The sequence below is a fragment of the Lontra canadensis genome, unplaced genomic scaffold (genome assembly GCF_010015895.1).
Source record: "Lontra canadensis isolate GAN:19392208 unplaced genomic scaffold, GSC_riverotter_1.0 scaffold13, whole genome shotgun sequence".
Taxonomy (NCBI): Eukaryota; Metazoa; Chordata; class Mammalia; order Carnivora; family Mustelidae; genus Lontra; species Lontra canadensis.
In genome coordinates this window covers 6266847-6278943 of record NW_022631007.1, presented here as the reverse complement: position 1 = coordinate 6278943, position 12097 = coordinate 6266847, and the positions used below count along the sequence as shown (strand labels likewise).

The 12097-nt window shown below is 37.2% G+C and overlaps 1 protein-coding gene across 3 annotated transcripts in view; it reads right to left on the bottom strand.

The window, feature by feature from the left end:
- NYAP2 (neuronal tyrosine-phosphorylated phosphoinositide-3-kinase adaptor 2) overlaps positions 1–12097 on the bottom strand; it is a 309354-nt gene that overhangs the window by 212441 nt on the left and 84816 nt on the right. The gene's annotated exons all lie outside the window — the stretch shown is intronic.

Genomic DNA, 12097 nt, shown 5'->3' with positions numbered 1-12097 from the left:
CCATATCACAGCACCTCCTTTATGTCACTCAGGACTTGTCTTCTGTAAGTTGATCCCCTCTATTGGTCTGTGAGCCCCTTGAAGGATAGAACCTAAATTATTTGCAGCAAGCAGAAAGCAGATAGGGATAATGGAAGGGAGGGGAAGATATGACCCATGAAAAATTGCTCAGTATTTTCAGAAACTTTCTCTTCTTTAATTTTTTTTTCTTTTCTTTTCTTTTTTTTTTTTTAGTTAGACATTCTCAAACTATCATTAGAAAGGAAAAAAAAGCTGAAAGGACACTATGAGACTCAGCTATGATTATTCAATAATTATTTTCACTGTTACAACAAAATGGAGGTTACTAATTGCCTCCTGTCGTATTGTTTGTAGATAATTTGGTTGCCTGACATAACACAGTAAAAACCTCTCAACTAATTTTTATTTAACAAATCCCTGGGTTATATCTAATTCTTCTTTAACCTTGTAAAATATCTTGATTAACAGACATAGCATTCTAAATATCCATAGCCAATAGGCTTACTCTCCAGCATGTCCACACACTTACGTTCTGGACACTGAATGGTAATTGTGTGCTTATGAGAATCAGTTTGTTTGCTGTCAAACCTACTTATGTCAACGGTGTTTTTGTCATAATTATATAAGTAAATATTATGTAAACCAAAGAAATGTGAGTGTGAACAATTAGTGAGACTTTCTCTGAGAACTCTATTGAAAAACTATGTTGATTGCTTTGAAGATGCTCAATAAAAGGAGATTTCCTAAAAAAAAAAAAAAAAAAAAAAAGTTTAGCTGGATAGCTGGATATGCTGAGATTAAGGCAAATCTGTTAAATCTAAAAGGACTCTGAACTGTGTTTGTTTTTCCAAATGTTTTTAAATTTTGGCTCCACTTTGAAGAAATTGTAACTACATTAAAAAGCGAAACTAATGGGTACATTTTAAGCATGAAAGTTTTATGGAAGTCTAATTAGGAAAATGCACACAAGTAAAAGACTCTATTGCAAAATTTGGTAAATAATATGTATTTGCAACCTTAAATTTTAAAAAGAGTTTTATCGGTGCTTACATATTTCTCTTTTTAAGATTTCTTTTTTCTTTCTTTTTCTTTTTTTTTTTTTTTTACTTTCTGTTTAATCAGTCTCAATTATATTAGTTCTTCAAAATTTACATCCTATAAACAAATGAGCAAGCGTAGAGCCTGGTGCATAGGAGAGGCTTGGGAAGTCTCAAAAAATGTTGGTTTCATTCCTCCCACCTCCCCCCAAAATTACCCAAGACTCAAAGATAGTTGGTTCAGAGGAAGTTATTTTAGAGATAGTCATTGACCAATAGAAAAATCAAATTTTCCTTGAAGTACAATTGTATAAGGTAAAAAAAAAATGCAGAATGTTAATTTACTTACAGAAAATTATTTAAGCCATTGCATTCTTAAAGCACTTTGGAAAAGGAGCCTGGAAGGAGAACACATTTTCCTAGTGGTAATCATATGTAAAGCAATATTCTCCATAGAGGAAAGAGCCAGACCACTCAAGAAAGCAGCACATGCCATGCTCTTCAGTACCATTTCAATATGTTTTCTTCTGAGAAGGTACATGTTAGTAGTTGGATACCTAGTGACTCTCCCAGCCCAGATCATCATGTATGACACTGCGTTATCACCAAAAGCATCACCTATGACACTGACATCATTTCTGAAAGCTTCTGATAATGTGCACAAAACTAGGAAAATACCACACTGGCAGAAAGGAAAGCTACTTCAGGCATGAATTTTACAGACAGAAAGATGAGTTTTCCCTGAGTCTGTAAAACATCCAGGTCCACAGTCACCTATTCATTTAACTCTAGACAAGAGATGACAAGATTTGCCAAGCAAAGGAAGACTAATGAAAAAGCTTTAATGTCAGCTCTATCTCAAATGTATGGTATCCATCCCTCCCAAACTTTTATAACTTGCTCTTCTCTTGATATGGCATCTTAAAATTATAATGGAATGATCCTATAAAATTTTTGAACAAAAAGAGATCTCAAAAACTTTGTAGAAAATACCTCTAGATGCAGAGTATTTGAGCAGAGTGAAATGCTACTTGCAGAAAAATTTTGCAGTTTAAGTAGAATTATGGAGTGAAAGGGGAAAATGAACTCTTGAAAGATCAAGAAATTCTAGATATGCATTTACAGAATAATTATGGAAATGATCTATCAATGAATAAAATACAGTGTTCTTGCATCTTTCATATCAGGCCAAGAATCATCCAATGTCTTTCTAAATAACATTCTTACATTATCTGAATGCAACCGAAAGTTACCCGTGTTAAAAATGAAGATAATACTCTACTTACAAATGGTACACACCTCATAGTGACTGTTTCAAAGATTTAAGACATCCTGGTTTTTGTAAATTCCCACCTAGGTCCTCAGCAGAACACTGCCAGGTCTGTTTCATGGAGAAAAGTTTTGCCCTCCAACAGGAGGCTCCTTTGTCTTTCCCCTTTCCATCATTGAAGTTCTCCACATCTTTAGCTGTATGTAGCTTTTCTTGGTTTCTTGACTCAATCTCTCACTAGAATTTTCAATATAAAATTTTAATTCCATAGTTGAGAAGATTTTTTTTTTCTCTATCCAGATTCTTGTTGATCTTGTTTTATAAAAGATTTTATTTAGGGACACCTGGGTGGCTCAGTCATTAAGCGTCTACCTTCAGCTCACGTCATGATCCCAGTGTCTGGGATCAAGTCCCTCATCAAGCTTCTTGCTCAGCAAGGAGCCTGCTTCTCCCTCTGCCTGCCGCTCCCCCTGCTGGTGCGCTCCTTCCCATACTCTCTCTCTCTCTCTCCCTCTTTCTGCCTGGTAAATAAATAAATAATAAAATCTTTTAAAAAGAGATTTTATTATTTATTTGAGGGGGGGAGCACAAGTGGGGGGAGAGGCAGAAAGAGAGGGACAAGCAGACTCCCTACTGGACAGGGAGCCAGATGTACCCCAAGATCATGACCCGAGCCCAAAGCAGATGCTTAACTGACTGAGCCCCTCCCCTTGATCTTAGAACTGTTTTCACTATTCTTGACCACAGCTTCTTTTTGGAATGTCCCATTTTCTTTGGCTTCCCTGAAATCATCCTTCCCTATTTTTCATCTTTGTCCTTGCTCCTACTTAGTATCCTCACTGACTTCTTGCCCCTTATGTTTCAGTATAGGCCAAGGTTCTGTTGCCACATTTCTCCTTTTTCTGATAAAAAATATCATTTTTAAAGTCTTGAATGTTCTATCCTATTTATATGATTTCTTTTTTAAAAAAGATTTTATTTATTTATTTGAGACAGAGAAATTGAGAGGGACAGAGAAAGCATGAGGGTGGGGGAGGGAGATGCAGGTGGCCCGCTGAGTGGTGAGTTCAACGTGGGGTTCAAGCCCAGGACTCTGGGATCATGACCTGAACCAAAGGCAGATGCTTAACGAAGGGAGCCACCGAGGCACCCCTGTGATTTCTAAATCTAATATTCCACTGTCTCCTGCACTGTGAGAACTATGTTTGCTCTCTCTCTAAAATGTTGGATATTTTCAAATGACTATTCCTTTGATACTCCAGGTCAATGTTAAACTCAGCATCATTTCTGTTCCTCTCTTGAAACTTAGTCTTCAATAGTATCATTAGTCTATCAATCATAGAGAACAAAGCCTTCCAAATAATTTGACCCAAGTACCTTTTTATATGTGTAAGTTCAAATGGTCAACAAATCTTTCCTCTTCTCCCTGGATTTCCTGTTTTCCAACCCATCTAGAAGGCTTATACTAACTTTCAGTCTTGACTACTAAGTGATATTCTTAATTGGATTCTCTATCTCAACTTTCCTTTATACTAATCATTAACCTAAAAAAAAAAAAAAAAAAAGTTCCAAAAAAGAAATAGGAATACTTTACTTTCCTTCTTTAGAGCCTTTAGGTGTACCCAAAATAGAATCCAGTTCCTCCGTAAGGTAATTCAGGCTTTGCATGATCTGACACGGCCTCCTTTCCAGTTTTGTCATATTACCCACTCACATAGTTCTCTCTCCTGGGAGCCCTTCCTCTTCAAACTACATGGCCATTTGGGGAAAAAAAAAAAAAAAATCAAGTCCATCTGGTTTTACATTGAATGTTCCATCTTCCCTGAACCTTTCATCAATACACTCTCACTTCTTAGATTCAATTTCTTTTGTCTTATTTGTTATTTTCTGTCTTAAATTACAGCTGTTACACACAAATACGAGATTCTGGAATTTTTGAGGATGAGGGTCAAACTTTGTGCATTACTTTTTCTTGTATAGCATCTGGGATGCCTCTATGAACATAAAAGTAATGTGTAAATGTCTAGGGATTTAAATTTAACTAAGATGTTAGTTAAAAGAAATATCTATTGAACTATTTTAAATTATTCCCAGGTATATTAAAGGGTTACAACTCTCTAGAAATTTTGCTTCACTAAAATAAATCTGGCAGACCAAAAAATATGTTTCTTTCTAAATAGAAGTTTGGTTTAGAAGGAAATGAAGAGATAAAGTGAAACAGAGAGAATAAGAACATTATGTCATCCAGAAACTCCCAACATCTAAAGAGAACGGAGCTCAAGATCCACAACTGGAGAGTCAAACCCTCAACCCTCTTTTTTCCAGGAAGTAACTACGAAGTGGGGAAAAAAATTATACTCTATGCATCTGCAGAAAAAGACACTGGAGATCACACACAGACATACAGAGATACACAACACAGTGCGTACACATGCTTTTCCCCCCTATCCGGGAGATTCTGTTTCTAGCCCTGCTCCTACAACATCCTATGGCCACTAGGGAATTTGTTTATAAATACAGTTGTTCGCCTTTGAAATGGGATAGTGATACCTTAACCCAAGGTCCCTCAGGAGGTTTGTGGGATTCAAATGAGAATGTAAAACAAGGTCAGGTTATATTTTCCTGTATAACAACAAAAATCATTTCACAAATCTTTCTACTAAACATACCACCTTTACAAACCGATAAAGCCCAGAACTGAACTCCTAGGCATTTTTAAAGTCTATTAAAAAAAAAAAATGCCTGCAGTTCTAAAACCCAACCTTCCATCCCTCATTCATATAATCCGAGTGACATGTAAATGTGAATCGCTAAAGATACTACTTAAGAACCAAATCCTCATTCATGGATGCATTAGTCCCTCTAAATGGAGTGGCCGATGTGCTGTGTTTATACCCAAAAGGCTGAACAACCACTTAATGCACCCAAATGGAATAATGTGATAGAGTGAAATATAGATGCTGCTGACGGCCTAAGCAGAGGCCAGAAGCTTGGCTCCCTATTTTCTTGGAGTGACTTTCCGGGAATGACTCACTTTCCCTGATTGGTTTCCTTCAAACGAAATAATTGAATCTAATGCTCTGTGTCAATGCAAGCACTTGGATTATTGGCTTTATGGTGCAGCCCTTAGGGGCTTCAGGGTCCGGTGTTAAAAATTTGCCTTTGATCAAGCCTCATCCTCTCCTACACATCTTCATTCATAACAAATTAGAAGCTATTATCACAGTATATTAGCAACAGTTTTAATGCCCACAGTGCATCTTAAAATAAAAAGAAGCAATTTCCTCATTATAATGGATGCAGTATCTTAGTTGGCCTCATTATAATATTTATCATCTGTTATTTGTTGCATGTGAGAGCACAATGAGATGATGCCTTACCCTTGTGAAAGGCACACACCCCTCAGGGCTTACAGTTTATTGGAGAGCACATTTAAATTCAAGCTCTACCTTGTTAAAATAAACCTTTCTTATGCACATCTAAGAGGACCAAGGAAATGTGACTTCATGGCTGTCTTATTGAAAAGGGAGTTTCTTATTTACTGAAGACTAGTACAATTTAAGGAGTATAATTAACAATAATTTCTTGGTAAAGTTCCCTACCACCACCTTACTCCCCTTTAAAACTATCATTTGCGGGCACCTGTTTCAGTTTTCTCTTAAAGAGTTTGTCTTGGAAAATAATCAGATTTGAATCCAGATTAAAATCACCAAAAGAGATTTCACTATAACTCATTTAGTTAAACAAAAATGGAGGATGCAATATTATAAGTTTTAGACTAAACTGAGAATACATATGATACAATGTTAAATATACATGCATTCCCTGGCCATTTAATTTCTTCAAAACTTCTTCTCCAAGGTATTTTATTTCCTCCTATCTCAGCCACTGTTCCTATGGTCCAACCTGGGTCTTTTGATTCCCAGTACCTTCACCCATAATCTCAGCTTAAACATCTGCATTATTGACCATCAGCATCTGTCTTTCTGACTCACTACCTCTGTTTGGTTAAGCTCAAGTCCCCTTTTGTCTCTTTTTGGGAACCTCCTATCTACTGGATTTGCAATCTTATCTTTTCTGTGTTCCTCCTCAATAGCTGTAAATATTGTCTTTCTGAACACAGCTTATATTCCGGGACAAATCGTTAGTACCACTCCCTGGCACGTACCTTCAATACCTTTGTCCTTATACTGCAGTGTTAAAATGATGAGCGCAGGCATGTCAAACGAGGATTCATGGTCAGTCAGTTCAAGGTCATAGCAGGTGAGGCTGCCATCAACATGTGCACAGGGGACCCCGAGCAACAACAAGGTTTGGTGTATGCCCTTCTCCTCCATCTTTTTGCCTTAGCCTCACCAGGTCAGTTTCCCTAAGATCCATTTAAGGGGACATTCCCTTGCTCAAATGGCCACAACAGCATTTGATTTAAAAATATTTTATAATGTGTCAACACCCCACGTATTCAATCTTATTTTCTACTTCTACACTTGCCAATATCCATTCTCTGCTGATGACCTCCACCAAAAATACAGACACCTGATTAATTAATGAATATCCAGTTAATTAGTTAAATTCATAATTACTGAAGAACTATTTGGTCAAGACAGAGTGCTAGGTCCTAGTCATTCAACAGACAACATGATATTTCTCTTTCCCAAACTTGGAGCCAAGTGATCAAGGTGGTACCATGAAGAAAACAGTGATGTGAAAGAGAGAAACAGGGAAGACATCATTCAGATGGGACTGAGCGGGTAATCCATTCTTCTGGCAGAATGTACTCTTCTCATTTCTTCCAGTAAAAGCTAGCACCAATTCATTCTCCAGTAAGGTTCAAAACCCACGGTTTCTGAGAGCTGATTTCTCTAAACTTTTCTACTTCTTAAACCCACAGAAGTACAAATAGAATAGATTTCATTTCTCTAATTCATTTCATAATTTTAATTTTTTGTTCACAAACAAAGTAAAAGTTCCTAGAGTGGTGAGGGAATCAGTGTTGTGTTTTATGTTTTAATAGGCCCTCATGCAGTCCTGAACATTTAAGAGACTGTTTTAAGAGAATAATTGATCTATAAGTATTTCCTTAAAGATTATCAAAATAAGCACATGTAAACATTATACAATGAAGGGCTTACAAGAACACTATTACTTGAATTCTGCATGATAATCAAATACAGTGCTTTTAATTTTTTTGACCAACCTTAATGAGTTTAGATAAAAGTTATTGCATTGTTTTTGGTTGCTATTATTAGTTTTTACTAATAATAGTATAAGAAATACAAATGTAAACAAGTTCCATAGTTTTCTTTTGTGTTACCCTGAACATCTTTGTAAAATCCAGGCAAATAGGACTGTCCCATAAGGATGGAGGTAAAAATGCAATTGCATTGTGTACACAAGCTCTACATACAGAAATCAAATTATTCCACCCTTCTTCCCACTCCACCTCAACCTCCTCAAAGAATAATTAAGAGGAATAGAAAATAATATTCCCCTAGACAATATCACCAAGTTCAGAATAAAACAAAACAACAAATTCATACCTTGACAAGTACATGTGGAATGCCTATTTGCAAATCATTTCTTGCAAACCTCTTTTACTCTCTGTAGGACCCAGTTTTCTAGAAGGAATGGAATTTTATATCTTGATATCTGATCTCTTCCTTCATAAGACAGAAGCAGGCTCTGAAGCAGAAAGGAATGGCTAATTGGGATGAGAAGGGAAATCCAGCAGAACTGGTCACCTCCGAGTAAAGCATTAGTGACTGAATTCACACGATGGGCAGGATTTGATGTGACCGAATGCATTATGGCAACTGATTCATTCTTGCCTTTTCATTCACTCTCAAAGTCAAGCAAACTAATACTTCCCATTTCCCTGCAGAGCTAGAGACTATTCCACAGTAAATCAGGTGACAGAAACTTTGGTTCACATCCAGTTTTGTGGGGAGACACAGTCAATGAGTAATATGTCCAGCTCAATGAAAGTCGATGACCTATGGGTCACATTCCCTCACATTAGGGGAACTGCCTGTGTTCCCACCAACTTGGATTTATAAACTGTTTTTTCTTCTTAAGAGTACTGAATGTTGTCATACATTTCATGTGATGTGTTGCTGCAAATACACCACCATTTTACAAATTAAATAACAATAACAAGGAATTAAACTAAAGAGAAGCATTGGAAGTAAGATTAGAGAGGCAACTGGAAATGTGAGCTTGATTTATGGCCATACTATGAGCTTGCTTTGAGTGGCTTGGGAAGTTATTGGGAGCTTTCTAGTTCATGCTGGAACCAATCACACTGGCTTGGCAGAGCCTCCTTTATGCATATCTTTCCAACTCCAAAATGACTTTACCGGGATAGCTTGAGGTCAGCCACAGTGGAAATATCTACCTGGGGGGAACCAGCAAATGCCACAAATGAAGGTGTTTCTTTTTTCCAGACAAAGGCAATTATTTTAAAATTTTAAAATTTTATTTTAAAATAGCTTTTAAAAGATAGGTGGGACTGGAAGAAATGAGAAGAGTACATTCTGCCAGAAGAATGGATTACCTGCTCAGTCCCATCTGAATGATGTCTTCCCTATTTCTTTCACATCACTGTTTTCTTCATGGTACCACCTTGATCACTTGGCTCTTCTTCACCATTGTGAACAGAAGAGTTACACGATATGGTGTGAACTAAGTTCTGAGTTAATAAAAGGAGTTGGGGGGACACCTGGGTGGCTCAGGCAGTTAAGCAGCTGGCTTCACCTCAGGTCATGATCCCAGAGTCCTGAGATCAAGTCCCGCATCAGACTCCTTGCTCCGTGGGGAGCCTGCTTCTCCCTTTGCCTCTGCCTGCCACTCTGCCTGCTTGTGCTCTCTCTCTCACTCTAACAAATAAATAAATAAAATCTTTAACAACAACAACAACAACAACAAAATAACAGTAGTTGGGGTACGGGAACAAGAGAGGGAGGGACCCATTGGAAGTGTCCTGCACTAAAGCCAAAGTGAGATCTCCAGTACTTACGCTGGAGTGAATCTGCTTTCAGGAAAACAACCCTACCTGTTGTTTTGAGAAAGTATGTCCACATTGTACATGTTAGATAAACACAACCATAAGCAGTCATCACTCTGCAGCTCCTAGTTCATGGCCCTGCACCAGCCTGTGATTTTTCCTGACACCAGCAATGGTGCCCTCACTCTTTATCAATATATATTTGATGAATGGATTTTAAACACGCTTCAAAAAAAAAAAAAACCACAGAAAAGTTGCTATAAAAATATGCTTATGGCAGAAGTCCCTACTTCACGCCACACCAAGGAAGTTGACAGGATGCATTGTGGAAGTAAACATCTAAATTATCAGAATCTTATACAAAATACCTGAATTTTTCAAGTGATATCTTCATCACAATGCCCTTGTATAGTGTGATTATTTATACCCACTTTATGAATAAAGGAACACAACCTGATTGGTAAATTGACCAGTAGGCTCAGTTCCAGAATGTTCCACTTCTATGACAGTCTGCATCTTTGTATCATGCTGCATATATTTGAACTGAGGATTAAAGATCCCAGTTACTTCACTTAATGAGTTGGCATAGTGCATGGATTAAGTTACTCATACTAATAATGATAGTAATAATAAAATTATAACTATCTATGTTTAAGGCACTATCCTATACGTGAATTATTTACAAACAGCCCTATGAATGAGGGACTATTATTGTCCCAGTTTTGAAGATGGAAAGATGACTTGTAGGGAGTCTAAGTTACTTGTCCAAGGTCTCACAGATTGAAACTAAGTTGGTTTTGAGCTAGGCCTGTCTATCCCCAGACCTTATGAATAGTCTTAAAACTCATGGAACATGGGGACTTTTTTTTTTTTTTTTAAGAAAAAAAAAAAAATTCCAAGTACGGACTCTTAGAATATAGATATGCTGGACAAGATGGCCTGGTTAAAACAGCATTGCCTCTGATGACCTTGACATAGGTATTTCACACAATCATAAGCAGAGGAATAATCACTGTAACCTGTGGGCATCATAGGGACATTGCTCTTCCTATCACCCACCAGGACTTTGCACCATGAACCAGCCAACACGTGATGAGCACATGCACCTTCTCCTGGCTTAACTACTCAGAGACATATACTGCCATTTACCTGCTCCACATAGGCCCTAGAATCAACCCAAATCTTTTTAGTCCATACCACTACCTTCTCCACTATTTCTGTCCATCATGTCCTTTTCCACAGCCAGACAAGTTACAACTTTCCCAATTTTTTAAAAGATTTTATTTATTTATTTGAGAGAGATTGAGAGAAAGCATGAACTGATAGAGGGAGGAGCACACCCCCAATCTGGGTGGGGATCCCAAGGCAAGGCTCAATCCCAGGATCCTCGGATCATGACCTGAGTTGAAGACAAATGCCTAACCAACTGAGCCACCCAGGCACCCCAAGCTTTCCCAATTTTTACTACTTGAGAATATGTCGACAATGTATAATAAAAATAAAGTAAATGGTTAAATCATGAAATTTTATAGCCTGCAAAATCTTTTGTTGCTGTAGAGGAAGTGACATAGAATCTATGACTTTCATAGAAAAGAGGAGAATTTCCGAGACCATGCTTGACTGGAACTGTCTCCTGCCAGAAGTTGAAGCTATCAGCATCTCTCATGACTTGAAACATCACTAACTACATGGTAAAGAACCCCAGTCAAACCACTGGAGAGAAGCCATCTATAGTAGACAACTTTGCAGTATATGCACTAGACAACAGAGAAATTTACTAAGTTCCTACCAAAGACAAATAATTACAATAAAAACTATAGAAATACATTTGGTGCTGATTCTATAATTAAGTCTGAATTTCAAGAAATTACAAACTCAGACACTTAAGGAACTCTAAGTTAAAATCCATAACCAAAAAAAGAAAAAGTATTTAATACGGACAGGTGTAGTGATGGTGTTCAACACAAAATAAGATGTGTTCATAGTAAAGGATGGTAGGACCGAGATGCCTAAGGAAGCAGATATGGGTATAATTGACAATGGGACATTTCCTATGACCATAGCCCAGCTAAGGACTTCTCTAGCTCTTTGGAGAACAAGTTGATTGAAATCTGATCCTTGCGTTGTATGTTATAGAATATGTTACTGTTTCTTATATAATTATGCTATAGGCAATAAATTATTTTCAGTATTCCTTCTGTAGTATAGCAATTTTATTTAAAACTTCTTTCTCTGGCCTTTAAAGTTCTGTGTTAAGAACTCTTTGGGCATCATTAGAAAGGACGTTGGATGTACTGGATTACATTCAAAGACTCTAATACTTGTCCATCTTGATCTTCATTCTGACCCCAGCATCTTGTGCATTACTTGGAACATGAATACTTTCAAAAAGTAGTGGTTAAATAATGGACCAAACAAATAATCTTATAAAAGCAGTCAAAAGAGTGTTGTTCCAGGTAGGCAAATTTGAGACTCAACACCTCTTAACAGTAACACATCATGTGACTCATTAGGCAAGTATTCAGATTATTTAAGGTTGTTTTGGCTGACAGTGAACTTTAGGACAAAGGTTGGCAAGTCCAAATTTAAGAGAAGACAAAGGTATAACAGGATTTTAATTTACATAATTGGTTACCTGTGTCCTATCAGCTCCCATACTGTCCTGACAGAGTAAACCCTGCACAAACTCTCCTTTAAATCTCTGGATGGGTAATCCTGGTTTGGGATTATCTAATCCAAGCAACAAGCCTTCCTTTGTCTACTTGA